This window comes from Chlorocebus sabaeus, chromosome 20, assembly GCF_047675955.1.
Source record: "Chlorocebus sabaeus isolate Y175 chromosome 20, mChlSab1.0.hap1, whole genome shotgun sequence".
Lineage (NCBI taxonomy): Eukaryota > Metazoa > Chordata > Mammalia > Primates > Cercopithecidae > Chlorocebus > Chlorocebus sabaeus.
In genome coordinates this window covers 56,742,996-56,761,927 of record NC_132923.1, presented here as the reverse complement: position 1 = coordinate 56,761,927, position 18,932 = coordinate 56,742,996, and the positions used below count along the sequence as shown (strand labels likewise).

Below are 18,932 nucleotides of genomic sequence, written 5' to 3'. Positions count from 1 at the left end.
ACCATGCTGTTTTGGTTATTATAACTTTGTAGTATTATTTGAAGTAATGTGATTCTTCCAGTTTTGTTGTTTATGCTCAGCATGTCTTTCAGTATTCTGGCTCTTTTGTGGTTTCATATAAATTTTAGAATTGCATTTTCTATTTCTCTGAAGGATGTCATTGGTATTTTGAGAGAGATTGCATTGAATCTACAGATTACTTTGGGTAGTATGGACATTTTAATAATTATTATTCTACCAGTCTATGAATATTGAATATCTTTCCATTTGTGTCCTTTTTTTAATTTGTGAAGTGTTTTTAATAGCAGGTATTTTCTATAGTATGTTGCTGGAAATCAAGAGGTTTATTAGCATGATACATGTTCAGAAATGAGTTAGATACTTAAAAAGTCTAAACTCACTGATTTAGGAGTGCATATGTTGCAATCTCAAGAGAGTTTAATAGGCCATATGGACTAAATTAATGCTTGCCTCTGGGTGGCAGGTATGCTTGTATTATAAAATTGTATTAGACATTAGCACCAGTGCAGAACATGCTCAGCATCATAAGATCCAAAATGCCAGCACAAGTTTATCCATAATTAAAAAATAATTACCTCCTTCCTAAAATGTCAGAATAGTAGGTAATAGATAAATAATTTCAATCCAAATGAATAACTCTTGTACATAAAATTTCTCTTTTAGAAATATATGTGAGGACCAATTGACTAAATAGACATATTTAACATTGAAGATCTCCAATATTTTTTAAACTGAACATTGCCAGTTTACTGGAAGATTACTGAAAATGAAGTGATAAAAGATTCTTAAAACTTATTTAAAAATTCCTTCCCCGTTTATCAATAAATATGGCAAAAGAATAAAAGAAAATTCTAGAAAACCTCTTTTATTCATCATTCTCTCTATGTGTGTTTTAATAAGTGGTGATGCTCCCATTGAGGGAATCCATTATTAACTTAATTTTCTAATAGAGGAACAGGGAAAAGATAATTATCACTTTCTGTGAAATAAATACTCATCAACTTTAAATCATAGCAATCTAGGAAATACAGAAAGAGCAAAGATTTTTGGTTTATATTTTTGGTTTATATTTCATGGATGGTGCTGCTGTTCCAACCTTATAAAGATGTCGGTTTTCCAAATTCCAGAAATTAAAATACTACCCCATCTTGCCATACTAACCAGTGCCCATTGGGTCTTTTTAGAACAAGGAAGGGTTACAGAGTTGTCAGTTATGCATGTACTATTTTGATTTCAGGTCCTTTCACACACAGAAATCATACCAAATGGCAAGACACTGATTTTATATAACAGTTTATTACACTTTAGCCAAATCAACTTATTTCACCGTGTGAGGGTGCAAAAAACCATAACTATAAAACTACTTGACTTGACAGGATGTGTTTATCAATAAGTAGCTTAAACAACTTTCACCAATAAGGTCTCTAACTTGGTTTTTAAAATGGGAAAAAAGTAAACTATTGAAATTGTAAATCAGTTATAATTTGAACCTAATGAACCACACAAGCAGCAAGGGTTAATAAACCAATGTGCTTTACATTTGTTCAAGTACTGATATTTCTGTATATAAAGATTTATCATATATATATATACTACAGCTATCATGGGAAGTGAAAAAAGATTTTTCCCAAAATGAAAATACTAAAACTAAATTAAAATACACATATTTTTTCACACAAGATAAAATTTGACAAGTGAAAGTTTAATATGTCTCAGTTGACCATGTGTGAAAATGCAAAGCAGGTATTAAAACCGATATGTCCAAGATTTAAAACCAGTTTGTAATTGGGGGGAACATCTAAATCCTTAATTAAAAAACATAAATGAAGTGAAAGCCTTAAACTGATATACACTGTTCACATCAATATTTCAAATTTAGAAATGCAGATTTGCAAGCAGCAATAAAAAAGTATTCATGAAGAATGCATCATCTCTGAAAATTATGAAAACATCCCTGCTACCAATATATTTCTAAATACAAAATTGCCTACCATATTTGTTTCTTCTGTGTAGCAAGAGTAGTTCATTTTAACAACTGATATTCAGTCTTTAGGTGTGAATGGTATGAATGACAGTCTTTTAAAAAAAATTTCTTAGTCATTTGGAATCCTTAAGCATGCAAAAGCTTTGAACATAAAGGTTCACAGAGAAACCGGGGTTGTCTTGTGGTATCCAGTTAAGCCAGAGCTGGAAATGTCTCTGGGTCATCCAGGAGCAGAACCATTTCACTTGTTGGTCCTGCTGCCACAGTTCAGACGTCTGCCACACTCATGTCTACCTCATCCTCCCTCACCATCAGGTTCCGGGCAGCCAAGTTATCCAAAATTAACCTTCAACTGAGACATTACATCATTTGCTGGCTTCTGGAAAAGATGGTCCATAACAGAATCTGCAGCATGAGCCTCTTCACTCTTTGATTTATGAAAAACAACTTTCATCTTCCACTGCCCTTCAGCAGCTTCATTTGGTTTTCAGATATTAAATTCCACTTTGACCACTCCTTATTTTGAATAGTCTTCCACTCATCGAGAATCATCTCTTTAGGACCCTCTTTCTTTACCTCTTCAACTTCACTCTCCTTATTTTCAGTGTCTACCACTGGATGGTCTTCTACAGATGTTTCCTCAGTCACATTTGATCAATCCAAATCAGTTAATTCATCTTTCACCGTTCCCCAGTAGTGAGGTCTACTGCCTCCACGTTTGTCCTCGTGTTTCAGGACAGATCTATCACTTCAGTTATGCCTATAAAATTCACATTTGCCATGGGAATCAAATCCATCTCCTCAGCCCATTCCATGTCCGCAGCACCCTCGACCTCTTCCAAGACCACCACGGCGTCGACAGTCAATAATCTGTCTATCAACTGAAAATTTGCGTCCACCCTTTTCTTCAAGTGACTTTTCAAATCTTTATTCTAGAGGTGATTGTCTTTCAGGTCTTCTATTAATTACTTTTCCTTCAACCTGAAGTTGTTGATCAGGTCTTCTTCCAACTCATCTTATTCCTTCTTTCTTAAGCACGATGAGCACCTGTGTCTCTTTCTTGTGAACCACGCCAACGCTGGGGCGCAGTGGTTTCTTGGGGTCTTTCTGGAACTCTTTACACAGCTATTTGCCTGCCATGTTGGAGGGCCTGAGCTGTGCTCTTGGCCCCAGGGCCCCCATTGTCACTCCTGCTGCCATTTATTTTTTATTCTCCCCTGCCTTCAGCACCTCAAAGAGGTCCACTTCATCATCACACAACTGGTCAAACTGGTTGGTGACCATGCAGCCACAGCCTGCCTGTAAGTACCTAGACATCATGGTGGCTCAGTGACACATTCCTCCATGGGTTGCAACAGGCTATGCCAAGCCAAGAGCTCCTGCTTCAGCTTTTCCTACATGATCCAGTTTTTATATTCTCACCAATTTTTTAAATCAATGCTTTATGATTTTTATTATAAAGATCTTTCACTTCTTCAACTGAAGGTTTATTTCGATGTGTTTCACATTATTTATAGCTATTATATATGAGATTACTTTCTTTTTCTTCTAGATTACTTTTGGCATATATAAATGCTACAGATTTTTATAAGTTAATTTTGTATCTTTCAACTTTATTGAATTTGTCAGTTCTAACAGTATTTTGGTGGAGTCCTCGAATTTTTCCAAATATAAGATTATAATCACTGCAAATAAAGATATTTTCACTTCTTTCTTTCCAATTTTGATGCCTTTCATTTCTTTCTCTTGTTTAATTCCTCTGACTAGAATTTCCACTACTGCATTGGATAAAAGTGGGCATCCTGGTTTTGTTCCAGATCTTAGAGAAAAGGTTCTCAGCTTTTCCCTATTCAATATACTATCTGTGGGTTTTTATTGTGTCGAGGTATGTTCCTTCTATATCCAGTTTTATAAGAATTTTTATCAGGAAAGGATGTTGAACTGTATCAAATGAACTTTTTGGCATTAACTAAAATCATCATATATTAATAGATTTGTACTTCATTCTGTTGATGTGATGTCTCTCATTAATTTATTAGTATATGGTGAACTATTCTTGCATTCCTGGGATGAATCTCACTTGATCATTATAGATAAACTTTCTAATGTGTTGTTGAGTTTGGTTTGCTAATATTTAATTAAGGATATTTGCGTCTATGTTCATGAGTGATATTGGCTTGTAGTTTTCTTTTCTTTTGACATGTTTTTGTCTGGATTTAGTATCAGGGTAATACTGGTCTCATGGAATGAGTTTGAAAGTATTCCCTCCTTGATTTTTTAGAATAGTTTTAGCAGAATTGGTATTAGTTATTCTCTAAATGTTTGATAGAATTAAACATGAAGCCTCAGATCCTAGGATAGTCTTTGATGGTAGACTTTTTGTTACTTCTTCTGTCTAATTACTTGTTATTTGCCTTTTCAGGTTTTGAATTTCTTCATGACTAAATCTTGGAAGGTTGTATATGTTTAGGAATTTGCCTATTTTTTGTAGGTTCTTATTTGTCAGCATATAATTGCTCATAATATTCTCTGGTGATCATTTGAATTACTTTGGTATCAGTTGTAATGTCTCATTTTTCATCTCTAATTTTATTCATGTAGGTCTTCTCTTTTTATTTGTCTGGCTAAAGGTTTGACATTTTTTTCTCTTTTCAAAAAATCAACTTTTCATTTCCTTGCTCTTTTATTTTTTTCTGTGTGTGTTGATTTTATTTATTTGTGCTCTGATCTGTATTATTTCTCCTACTAATTTTGGGTTTGGTTTCCTCTTGCTTTTCTAGTTCTTAAAGATGCATTATTCTGTTACTAATATGATGTGTTTCTACTTCTTTTGGTGTAGGTATTTGTTGTTATAAACTTCTCTCTTAGTATTGCTTTTGATGTATTCCACAGATTTTGGTATGTTTTATTTCCAATTTCATTTGTTTCAAGATTTTTTGTAAATTTTCTTCTTAATTTCTTTATTAACCAAATGATTATTGAGGAGCATATTGTTTAATATCATGTGTTTATATAGCTCCAAAATTCCTCCTATTGTTGATTTCTAGTTCTATTCCATTGTGGTTAAAATAATGCTTGATATGGTTTTATTCTTTTTGAATGTTTTTGTGGTCTAACATGTGACCTATTCTTGAGAATGTGTATGTGCTGAGGAGAAGAATTTATTTTTCACCTTTTAGAAAAATATTCTTTAAATATCTGTTGGGTCCCTTTGATGTATAGAGCAGATTAAGTGTAATGTTTATTTGTTGATTTTCTGTCTGTATGACCTTTTCAATGCTGAAAGTGGGGTGAACTCCCAAGGTATTGTTATATTGGGGTCTCTCTTTTTCTTTAGCTCAAATAATATTTGGTTTATACATCTGGGTGCTCCAGTGTTGGGTGTATACATAGTTTACAGTTGTTACATTCTCCTGCAAAATTGACCTCTTTGTCATTATATAATGACCTTTTTACCTCTTTTTTATCAGTTTTTTTCTTGAACTCTATTTTATTTGATATAATTATAAGCCCTTCTAGAGCTCCTTTATGCTTTACATTTGCATGGAATATCTATTTTTATACTTTTTTATTTTAGTCTATGTGTCTTTATGGGTGAAGTGAGTTTTTTATAGACAGCACATAATAGGGTCTTGCTTTTATATCCATTCAGCCACTCTATGTCTTTTGATTTAATTTAGTCCATGTATATGCAATGTTATTATTGATTAAAAAGCATTTAATACTGCTATTTTGTTATTTGTCTTTCAGTTGTTTTGTTGGTCCTCTTTTTCTTTTTTTCTTCTTTCTTTTCTGTGTTCCTTTCTGTAAGAGTGATTTTGCCTGATAGTGTATTTATTAGTCTGTTCTCACACTGCTGTAATGATACTACCTGAGACTAGGTGATTTGTGAGCAAAGGAAGTTGATTAGATTCAAAGTTCTGCATGGCTGGGGAGGCTTCAGGAAACTTACAATTATGGTACAAGGCAAAGAGGGAGCAAGACATATATCTTACATGGTGGCAGGAGAGAGAGTGAGTACATGGGAGACTGCCACTCTTAAAACCATCAGAGCTCATTAGAGCTCACTCACTGTCGTGAGAATGGCATGGGGAAAACTGCCCCATGATCCCATCACCTCCCATCAGGTCTCTCCCTCAATACATGGGGATTACAATTCAAGATGAGATTTGGGTGGGAACACAGAGACAAACCATATTAGTATATTTTAACGTATTGCTTTTTTGTTTTTTGTGTACCTGTTATAGCTTTTTATTTTGTGGTTACTGTAAGGCTTGCAAATATCATCTTATAATCAATTATTTTAGACTGAAGACAAGTTAACTCTGATTATAAAGAAAAGAAAAAAACAAACAAGCAAAGACAAACTAAAAGACTCTCATAACTTAACTTATTCTTCTCTACTTCTTGACTTTTTGTTGTCTGCCTTCTTATATTGTCTATTTCTTAAAAAGGCATTGTAGTTATTATTTTTGATAGGTTTGCCATCCAGTCTTCTTGCTAAACATGTGAATGGCTTACATACCACAATTACAGTTTTAGAATATTCTGTATTTGTCTTTGCACTTAGTATAACTAGTGATTTTTATATCTTCTTATGATTTCTTATTGTTTACTGATGTCCTTTGCTTTCAGATTAAAGAGCTCCCTTTAGCATTTCTAAGACAAATCTGATATTGACAAAATCTCTTAGCTTTTGTTTGTCTGGAAGTGTATTTAGTACTCCTCCATGTTTGAATAACAATTTTGCTGGATATAATATTCAAGGTTGGAAGATTTTCCCTTCAGCACATTGTATATGTCATATCACACTCTCCTGGACTGTAAGTTTTCTGTGAGAAGTCTGCTGCATTCGTATCAAAGTTGCATTGCATGTTTTTTGCTTATTTATCTTGCTACTTTTATGATTTTTTAAAATCCTTGACCTTTGAGAGTTTTGCTAATATATGCCTTGAGGTTCTTATTCATATTGAGTCTACTTGGTGTTCTATGTGCTTCTTGTACCAGGATATTCATGTTTATCTTGGTTTGGAAAGTTCTTTGTTATCATTTATTTGAATAAACTATTTACTTAAATCTCTCTCTCTCTCTACTTCCTCTTTAAGGTGAATAACTCATAAGTGTGCTTTTTTGAAGCTATTTTTTTTATCTTATAGGTATGCTTTATTCTTTTTTCTCCTTTGTGTATTTTCATAGAGCCGATCTTCAAATTAATTATGTCTTCTGGTTGATCAATTCTGCTGGTAAGAGTCTCTAATACACTTTTCAGTTTTTCAATTGAATTTTTCATCTCCATAATTTCTGCATTTTTCTCATTATTTCAATGTCTTTGTTAAATTTGTCAAATACAATTCTGAATTCCTTATTTGTGTTACCTTGAAGTGTGCTGAGTTTCCTCAAGACAGCTGTTTTAAATTCTCAGTTTGAAAGGTCACATATCTCCATCACTCTTGGATTGATCACTGGTGCCTTATGTAATTCGTTAGTGAGGTCATGTTTTTCTAGATATTCTTGATGCTTCTGAATGAAGGTTCATTGCTGTCTGGGCATTGAAATGTTAGGTATTTATTCGAACCTTTACAGTCTGAGCTGTCCTTGAGAAAGCTTTTCATATATGCAAAGTGTTGTGATCTAAGTCTGTGGTCATTGTAGTTGTATCAGCACTAGTGATGAACTGTGCCCAACAATGCTGCAACTCTTGCCAACATCTAGAGACACCACTTGAGTGGGCTTGTGTAAGATAAGGGAGAATTTCCTGAGTTACTGGGCAAAGTCTTTCTCTTTCCTGTCTTTCCCCAGTCAGAAGGAGTCTGTCTCTGTGCTGGAATGCCTAGAGTTGGGGTAAGGATGCTGTAACCACTCCTGTGGCCATCAAAACTGGCACTGCACTGGATCATACCTGAAGCCAGCACAGTACTGGACCTCACCCAAGGCCCATTTTAACTATGGCCTGGCTACCACTGATGCTTATTCAAGTCCCATGGGCTCTTTAGTCAGCAGTTGATGAATCCTGCTGGGAGTGGGTTTTACCCTTCAGGGCATCAGATTCTTTTCTGGCCTAGGGTGGGCTTAGAAATGTCATCCAGAAACCAAAGCCTGAAAATGGACCTTCAGAAATCTGCTTGCTGCTTGATTTTATTGTGGCTGAACTGGGATTCAAGTTGCAAGACAAAGTCCTCTGTGTTTTTCTCTCTCCTTTTCCTACACGAAAGGAGGCTCCCTCTGAGTTGCACTGCCTGGAATCAGGGGAGGTGTGATATAAACACTTTCTTGTCCATCAGAGCTGGTAGCATACTAGGTTACATGCACCCCAACTCCACTATCCCCAAGACCAGTGAGGTTCCAAGGCTTACCCAAGGACTGCAGTCCTTGTTGGCTGGCTGCCTCTCAAATTGATTCTGGACCCCAGGCCACTTTAGGCACTGGGGGTGGAACATGCGGGGACTCATATTCCTCTCACTGGGACAGATAATTCCCTTCTGGTCCAGAGCTGGTCTAAATGCTCCCTCTATCAGTGCCAGAAGAATGTTGCCCTGTGTTGTATTCCACAACAACAGCACTGAATTCTGATGCAAAGTTCCACATATACTTTACTCTGTCTCCCCTAAGCACACAGATCCTCGTTCTGCATGATGTTGACAGGAGATGGAGTAGAAGTGATAGAGGCAAGCAAAATTGTCTTTCCTACTGTCTTCAAGGCCTCATTGCTTGATATCATGTTAAAACCAGGTACTGTGACTACTCACCTGATTTCTTGAGTGAACAGTTGTTGAATTTGATGTTCCTTTTAGGGTATGATTGCTACAGGGTTCTGTTTGGCCATTTTGCTTCGCCTCTGACTCTATGATTCTAACCAACATTTTTAAACATCCAAATACAATTTGCAATTGTCACAGGAGACAAAATTGTCACAAGAGACTAATCCTAAGACTTAAACAATGTCTCCAAACTCGTAAAGCAGACCATAAAACAGAGAGCCCTGTACTTCCCTGCTCCCCTATTTACATTTCAATTTTCCCTTCTAACCACAACCATCTTCAGCAGGAACACTGCAAGAACCCACAAGTTGGTACCAGTATGAGTCTTTTGAGCCCCTCTGGCTACTCCATGATTGCAGATGACTGAGTCCCTTCTGAGTCTCTCCTGAGTCTCCCCTGAGTCCTGGACCTTCTAGTTTGCTGAAAGCTGAGTTTTATTCAGCCAGTTGTTCTCACTCCTTGGCAAAGTTTTAAGACTTTTCATTTCTTAAGACTTTTCCTTTCTCCCTTAAGGGAGCAATCACTCTGTGATGTATGCATGTTTATAAATGGGTGTGCCATGTCTCCTTTAATATCCCTTGGGAGTTGATTTTTTAGTAAACCTTCAGAGAGTGAAGGGGGAGGTTTCTCTTGATCCTGTACTTTTGAAACTGTGTGCAGTTATCACCAAAGCCACTCTGCTCTTTTGGATGTCATAGTAATGGGAACCACGGACCTGATAAGCCAATAGAAGGGTAAGAACTTCTTACAGATTAGGCTCCCAGGCTCTCTTTTTGTGATCTAGTCAAGCAGATGGTAAAAAAATAAAAATCACTGTTTATCTCCTTTACAAAATCATGATTAATGGGAAAAAATAATTTGTTGTCTGGTCTTGGATATAGCCACCCTGGTATACATTTTGGTTTTGAATTGAATCGCTATTAAAATAAGTACCCCACTGGAAATTCTAACTGTCAGTGACCAAAAGATAGATTATTTAAATTAGGCTCCTAAATGTTAAAGAATATTTTGGAAATATATCATTCTTAGTAAATTGCTTTATTCATAGTCATGAAAAGATTAAGTTTACACTAAAACACATATAATTGTGCCGTGGTTAGCCTTAGAAATTCTCTTGATGATAATGAAGAGCAAAAATCTGACCTGAAACAAAGTTCAAATCCTTTGTATACTCAAACTGCCTCTTTGGATCCCCTGGATAATCTACCAAAAACCATTTCACCCCATGCTCCAGTGGCTAAGGTCCTGCACTTTCCTGGTTACCGCACAGGTGTAATTCCCAGTCAGACAACCGATATCATTTGTTTTAAATTATTTGTATGACCCTTAACCTTTAGCTATACCCCTTTTTTTATTCATCCTTTTCCTTTCAATGGATAGCTTTTGATTTTCTGCCCTTTCTGTCTGTGGAGTATGAAGGCCTGTATGGATAGGCACTCAGATGAGAGGATGACACCTTAAAGAATATGATCAGAGAGGTACGGGTTGTATTCCATTTGTGACTAGCAAGATTGTTTTTCCTTTGAGCTGTCTTTGGGGTTGTTCTGAATCTTGCAAAGACTGCTTTATATCTAGTTCATCTTTAGTTAAGTCATGACCTTTGTTAAGGCTCATTGGTTTTGGTGAGTCACTTGAAAAGGCATCTTTGGCTTAAAAAAAATATATTAAGGCTAGATAAAGGGTTAATTAAAAATATGACCTCAGATAAAATATTCTTACTTTTTTATTCAGAGCGATTTATGCTGTGTTCATACATGAAAAATGTTTTATTCTACTCTATTAAAGGGCTCCACCCTCAATTCAGTAACCCAATCAAGAAATAAGCTAAATGAAAAGACCACCTAGCTAACTTAATTGGTCTCCAAAATACTTTTTGTCATTTAGCTGGCTATTTTGAAACTCTTTGTAAAAAATAAAACTACGTCTATAAAATAAATCTCCATTTGTAAAAACATCTCCCTCTCTTCATCTAGGCCACTAGAAACTTTCATAATGAAGATGATTTTGGCTCAGAATTTACATTAAAAACTTTACCTTTGTTTTAGATATTTCTGGCAATCTTGTCTGCATTGGGCCATTTCCTTAAGCCCTTCTTTTATGTCAGCAAAATGATGGTTTTAAATCTAAGTTTTTTGCCCTTGAGATGTAAAATTTCACCTAAGCATTATCATTTTGGAAATGCAAATTAGGGTTGCTTGCCTAACAAGTGTTTAGGGATATAGAACAGGTAATTTAGAGATTGATAGTCTAAAGCAGGGAGATAAATTACTTAAAAACTAACAAATAAAAAAATCTTATAAACCTATAATATCTACTTCTGTCTACATATCTGTATGTATGTTTTATGTGTATGTGATATTTGACTTCCAAATTATATGAAAGAGTTCTAAATAATTGGCTTAGAGAAGAAGTAAGCAGTTGAATCAAATCTTTTATCAGAAAAGTAGAAACTCAAATGCCATTTAGTTAATGCAAATTTGGTAATACTTTAAAAATAAAACTAGGTTAAGATTGTTAGCAAAATAAAATTAGAATGTCTTTGGAATTGGCAGTATTATGAAATGATTCACACATTTTGCCTGGGACTACTGGCCAGACAGGTTTAGGTTATTTCTGCTAGATGTTTTAAGTTCATAAAACTATTGCTTGTTTGATTTTTCTGTGAATTAAAGCTATAAGAATTGGCTGCTGAGCACTGCTGAAGGTTTGTACACATATTAGTATAAGCTTGTCTTTATTTTTAAGCTTCTGCACCCTAGGATCTAGAGAGGTGACATGGTAATGCCTGGGAAGATATCCTAGCATCTAGACCACCAGCACCAATCATAATCAAGCCCAATATGTCCTTGTCCTCCTAGTCCCATCTTTGTCTCCTGGCTGTGTTAGGAGAGGTTATATCTTTCAGATCTGTCCTCTGTCCTATGCTCTATACTTTCATGTAAATTTAGCACTCAGTCAGGCTCTTTCCTTTAGCCATCCTTGGGTACCACATGGATACTGAGATTACAGGGAAACTGAGGAAGATGTTGTGGGGGATGCCTGTATCATAGTTTCAAAATTCTTCTTAATAATTTAAAATCTTAAGACCATGTTATGTTAAATTAAGTAATAGATAATTATAAAATGTCTGAGTCATTTCTGAATATGTTAAAATGCTGAGACATTAATTATTACATATATATTTATGTTTATATACTTTGACACCTTAATTTTATATGGTACAGAAAAGCTAAATATATTTAGACCTGTTAAAAAAATTGAGACTAAAATTATAAAATGGTTTTCACCAACAAATACTGGTATGAAACAGTTCAAAATGACTTACTTTCTAGTTTTTTCATAAGAAAATTAGGGTTACTAAGAATGTATATACATAATTAAAACTACTCCATATAAAAGAAACAATTGTACATTCAAAGCATATAAAGAAAGTAATTTTTCCCCCAAGGTAGAATGCCCCCTGAAAAGAAGTAAAGAAAAAAACCAAAGGTTAAAGTAAGTCGTAGAAGATTTGTGAAAGATTAATCTCATGAAAAAAATTTTATGTGTGATAAAGTTTGCTGAAATTAGAAGAAAATTATTCATATTTTTTTCTTAAAATTGAACATTAATATCAAAAGCACACTGACAGAAGGTTAGAATCTGGGCTCTTGTGTTGGAAGAACAAGGTTTTCTCACAGCATTGATATTCTCTTTAATTGAAAATTGTAAAAGGTTTTTATTAACTTTTTAGGTAACTGACCTAGGAAACAGAGGTTCTGTTACATGTTTCATGAAGATATTTTCTTGTGCTTTGTGCCTCTAAAATCTTTTGTCATTTTGGTTTTAATTCATAATGACCTGTGATCCCCTTTTGATCAAATGTTTTAAAACTCTGATGTTTGACAAGCTTCACAAAGTTAAATCTGAAATTCTAAAATCAAGTCTTTTTGACTCAAACTAATTTGGGCATAACAGGAACTCCTGGAAAGCCAAAGGAGACATATTAGGGTTATTTGGTATGTTAAAATTATACAGAAAGCATGATTTTAAAATGATGTTTAGTGTTCTTTAAGTTGTGTTTATATAAATACATTATTAATGCATTAATACAATCCAAAATTTTATAATATTTTTAAATTCTGACATGTCTTGGTATATGTTATGAGTCATAATTATGTTTATTATATTAGGTCATTGTTTGCTACAGAAATATAAACATATTTTCTGGTCAATTGTACCTTTAATCATGACTACTCTAAGTTTTTGTCATCCACAGTTAATATACATAATTAAAACTACTAGATGTAAAAGAAACAATTCTGTATGCAGAGCATATGAAGAAAGTAATAGTTTTCATAAGGTACAATGGGCCCCCAAAAATGTATAGGACAAAATCAAAGGTTTCTTTTTCTAGTGCTTGTAAAAGGTATGTCTATTTTATACTAAATATACTAAAGTCTATTGATTGTGCAGTGCTATTATGTTTTTTTTTTTTAATGTGAATACCTTAATTTAAAAAATAATTTATTGCTAAAACATGCTAACATAATCTGAGACTTCAATGAGTTGTAATCTGTTTGCTGGTGGAGGGTGTGGCCTCAGTATTGACGGCTGCTGAGTGATCAGGGTGATGATTGCTGAAGTGTGGGTTGGCTGTGGCAATTTTTGAAAATAAGACAAAAATGAAGTTTGCCACATCAAGTGATTATTTTATAAATGATTTCTCTGTAGTATGCTATACTGCGGGAGAGCATTTTACCCAAGGTAGAACTTCTTTCAAAATTGTAGTCAATTCTCTCAAACCGTGCCACTGGTTTATCAACTAATTTAATTGAATATTCTGAATCCTTTGTTGTCATTTCAACAATATTCACAGGATCTTCGCCAAAAGTAGATTTCATTTCAAGTGCCCAAGTTGTTTGCTCCTCCATAAGAAGCAACTATTCACTTGTTTAATATTTTCTGTGAGATTGCAGTAGTTCAGTTATAATTTCAGGCTTCATTTCTAATTCTAGTTTTCTTGCTATTTCCATCATATTTGCCATTACTTCCTCCACTGGAGTCTTGAATCCCCACCAAGTCATCTATGAGGGTTGAAACCAACTTCTTCCAATCTCCTGTTAATGTTGATATTTTGACTTCCTCCCATAAATCACAGATGTTCTTAATGGTATCTAGAATGATTAATCCTTTTCAAAGTTTTACTTTGCCCAGATTCATCAAAGGAATCACTATCTATAATAGTTATAGCCTCACAAAATGTATTTCTTTAATAATAAGAACTGAAAATTGAAATTACCCCTTGATCTGTGGCTGCAGAACGGATGATGTGTTAGAAGGAATTAAAACAACAATAATCTTCTTGTACATATCTATCAGAGTTTGGGTAACCAAATGTTGCTGTTTATTGAATTTTCAATACATTGATCAAATTATTGAATTTTCAATAAACAGCAATATTTTGAAAGAAGCCTTTTTTTTTTTTTTTTTTCTGCACAGTAGGTTTTATCAGTGGACCTAAAGTATTCGGTAAACCATACTATAAACAGATACACTGTCATCCAGGTTTTGTTGTTCCACTTATAGAGCACAGGAAGAGTAGATTTAGGGTGATTCTGAAGTGCCCTAATATTTTCAGAATCACAAATAAGCACTGACTAGAAGTTAAAGTCACCAGCTGCATTAGCCCCTAAAAAAAGAGTCAGTCTGTCCTTTAAAGCTTTGAAGCCAGGCACTGACTTCTCTCTAGCTATGAAACTCCTAAATGGCATCTTCTTCCTATATAAGGCTGTTTGATCTACATTGAAATTATGCTGTTTAGTGTAGCCACCTTCATCAATTATCTAAGCTAGATCGTCTAGAAAATTTGCTGCAGCTTCTACACCAGCACTTGCTGCTTCACCTCACACTTTTATGTTATAGAGATGGCTTCCTTTCTCAAACCTCATGAACCAACCTCTGCTAGCTTCAGACTTCTCTTCTGCGGGATATCGCTTCTCTCAACTTTCATGTAATTGAAGAGAATTAGGCACTTGTTTTGGATTAGGCTTTGGCTTATGAAAATGTTACAGCTGATTTGCTCTTCCCTTCAGACCACAAAACACTTTTCCATATCACCAATAAGGCTGTTTTGCTTTCTTATCTAAGGTGTATTCATTTCCTTCTAGAACTTTTCCTTTGTATTCACGCTTTGGCAAAATGTTTTGCACAAGAGTCCTAGAATCTAGCCTCTCTGCTTTTGACATGTCTTCTTAACTGAGCTTAATCATTTCTAGCTTTTGATTTAACGTGAGACACTTGAAACTCTTCCTTCACGTGAACACGTAGAGACCAATGTAGGGTTATTACTTGGCCTAATTTCAAAATATTTCAGGGAATAGAGACACCTGAAGAGAGGGAGAGAGATGGGGAAATGGCTGGTCAGTGGAGCAGTCAGAATACATACAACATTGGTTAACCTTGACATCTTAACATGGGTGCAGTTTATGGCACTCCAAAATAATTACAATATTAACATCAAAATCACTGATCACATATCATCATAACAGATATATTAATAATATGCAGTTTAAAATATTACAAGAATGATCAAAATGTGACACACAGACACTAAACCAGCAAATGCTGTTGGGAAAAAAAAATAGCATAGATAGACTTGCTCGAAGTAGGGTTGCCAAAAATCTTAATTTTTAAGAAGCACAATATCTGCAAAGAACAATAAAGCAAAGTGCAATAAAGCAAGATATCACTGTATATCACTTATGTGCAGCTATCACTATATATTCAGTACATAATAGGTAATATTTAGGACTATAGAACTCAGTCATTGAGTGAAGGAGCCATAAACAATATCAACCAATGGGTGTGGCTTTGTTTTAATAAAACTATTTATAAAATCAGACTGTGAGGTATGTATACAAATATGTATCACTTATATATCACCTATTATAAGATAGCATTATTTTAGGCACTGTGGATGCAGCAATAACAATTTTAGATGGTGATTAGTGATATAATTCTTGGTTTATGTGGAAGACTGGGAAGTGGTTGCCATTTTCACCCAGTTGGCCATGAAAGAACTCACTGAAAAGGTGACATTTTACCAAAATCTAGCAAAAGAAAGACAATCAGGCTGTCTATCTGAATCCAGGATACAGGCAGAGGAAAGGGAGGTAAGGAGATCATAAGGCATGAGTATGGTTGCAGTATCATTGGAAGAACAGGAATGCCAGCATGGTTGGGGTTTAGAGAGTGAGGGGGTATGGAGATGCAATTGTGAGGAACCATAATGGACATTTGATTGCTTCTTGCATGTATATTTCAGACATGTGCTTCTTTTCTCTTACCTTGTTACACTGGCAGATATGCTTTATGATTCTTTCACATTGATCTCCCATGGACATGACAAACACATTTGCTTTTGTTTATCTGCTAACCCAGCACTTTGCCAAGTAGTTAATAATTCATTATCAAAAGCTCACAAACATGCAAGATATCCTATGACCGCTGTTTTTATATTATTATACATACACTATTTATATATATATTTATGATGTTCATATATAGTCATGGCAAACTTCAATAGGTTAATACATATTATTTGTTGATATGTTCTTGTTTGGTAAGTTTATTTTTATGAAAGACTATAGAACACAATATTTGAATTCTAGAGTACTTTCAAGATTTAAAAGTCAATATGAACATCATACACATCATTCCATTGAGCAGATATAGTCCATTTATGATGAAGGTCACATTTTAATGTCTGACGCGTAAAGGAAAATAAAATTCAGAGTATTTTCTCTTCCCCATGTTATCATACTTTTAAATGTAGTTATTTCGATGCAGTAATTTTATATTGTTAAGGGAGATAATTTGCCAAGGTAGTTTTTTGTTTGTTTCTCTTTATGTAGCTATTCTTGTTATTTTCCTAATGATTTTATTAATCATATTTGGCTTAAGAATTTGGAATCTTGTTTTCTATGATTTGACCTGTTATGCCTACATATTTCTGCTTTAAATATCATGAAACAATATATTCTAACATTGCTCTAGTCCTCATTTTCATTCTGATTTGTTGGTCAGATAAAAACAAAAACTGTTATGTCAAATCTACGCTGCAGGGTATTCTTTCTAGAAACAGGGAATATTGAGAATTACGAGAACTATCTCACATTTATTCTGTATGTTTTCACATTGCCTAGCTCCGTATTAATATAGTTATTTTAAATATTTAAGTAAAAATTTTAAAATCATTAATATATAATCATAGTTGATTTAAAAATCTAGAAATAGCTATTCTAGAGAAATTACACTTTAATGAGAGCCAAGCAAAGTAAGGTAGCTGTTGTGCATGATCATTAAATTGGATGCAATACTGACACTGACCCTATTAAGTTGCTATAGGGATTAAAGTTATTTCATCATACAGAATGCACAGCATAATGCAAGCCAAATATTCAGTGTGTCAGTGTGATGATGATGACAAAAGCCTAACAGACAAATACGAGTAATCTTGTAAGTCAAAACAGAGGTTGCTCTTTAGGCCGTTGCTTGTTGTTAGTTTTTAAACAATTTGATATGGATTTATAACTTCTTAATCTGTGTCCTAAAGATGATTCTAATAATTTTATAGCGTGCTGCCCAAAATTAGTTATTGTTCTGTTGATTATTGTTAATAAGAATAGAGAATTTTTCTAGTTGTCCCAGGAAAATTATGCTAATTAGAAATCTCTGAGTTTGTGCTTCTTCTGAGATTAATTTATTCGTCATAATCAGTTAATCTCTATTCTTTACATGATTAGATAGCTTATGGTGGAGAGAAGGACCCTTTAGTTCTCTTAGAATGAAGAAGAATACTGTAGCTGACACTAGTGAAACTTAGAAGTTAACTCAAAACCTTCTTAGCATATAGCATCCATAATTGCATACCGATTAATGCCGCTATCATTGTTTTCCTAAGTAAAAGAAGACTTCAAGAAATATTAAGAAATTGACTCTGAAAAAGTATAATGGTCTCATTTATGGGCATGACTCTGAAAAAGTACAATGGTCTCATTTATGGGCAGTATTCTTTTATGAGTTATTCAGAAACTAATATTAGTAGAGAGAAACTTTACGAAAAGATTCCATCTCTGCTACTTTCCTCATGCAGCCTAACAAGCTAGATCACTACATTTTATCTCTGAATGAGACATCATTACTGTTGTATTATTCTGGTTCTTTAATAGAGAAGGATGAGAAGAAGAAAGTCATACATTTTATAGGTGAATAAATTCAATCAGTTGGCAATATAGAGTGAAAGAGTAAGTATAAGCAGAAAGAATGCAATTGACTTAACAAACGATCATTATTTTAATAGAACATCCATTATCCCAGGAGGGGGTGAGGGCCAGTGTCATTTAATTCCAAATCTCTTTTTATAAGCAACTAAAATAATCAAAAAACTTCTCTCACAGAATTTCATTAAAAGAACAATTCAAATATGTATTTCAGGAAAAAAACAACTTCAGCCTAGAAGTATGTACTGAAAGGCAATAAGAAGAAATATTCAAAGATATTGGTATAAACTTGGATATATTCAAATACATAGCTATTAAGCAAAATAGTTGATAATTTTGGTTAAGGTAGTGTATGAAAGTGACATGCCACTAAAATATTGGAAGAGCGTAACACGTTAAGTTTGGCAAGGCAGAGGTACCAATTCTTTCAAAGTATTTTCAACACTTACGTAGTTTAAGAGAAGGGCAGAATCAAGGAAAGTGATTGAATTGACTACAAAATATTTTTAGTTTTCCTACTCATACACACACACACACACACACACACGTATATTTTTATATATATTAAATCCCAATATTTTATCATAAATTTTCATCAAATTCAGTATTAACAAAATATGATACGTAAAAAATGGCTTTCTAGGTGGCATGGTCTGGATGTTTTGCCCCTTCCAAATCTCATGTTGAAATGTGACCTCCAATGTTGGAGGTGGACCTAATGGGAGGTGTTTGAGCCATGAGGGTGGATCCCTCATGAATGGCTTGATGCTCTTCCCATGGTTATGAGTGAGTTCTCACTCTATCAGTTCATGCAAGAGCCAATTATTTAAAAGTACCTGATACCTCTCTTACCATGAATTACACTGGCTTCCCCTTTGCCTTTCACTGACTGTAAGCTTCCCAAGG

At 34.3% G+C, this 18,932-nt stretch overlaps 1 pseudogene; it reads right to left on the bottom strand.

The window, feature by feature from the left end:
* Positions 1–2,197: 2,197 nt before the first annotated feature.
* LOC103224560 (SERPINE1 mRNA-binding protein 1 pseudogene) lies at positions 2,198–3,322 on the bottom strand (annotated as a pseudogene).
* Positions 3,323–18,932: the final 15,610 nt, after the last annotated feature.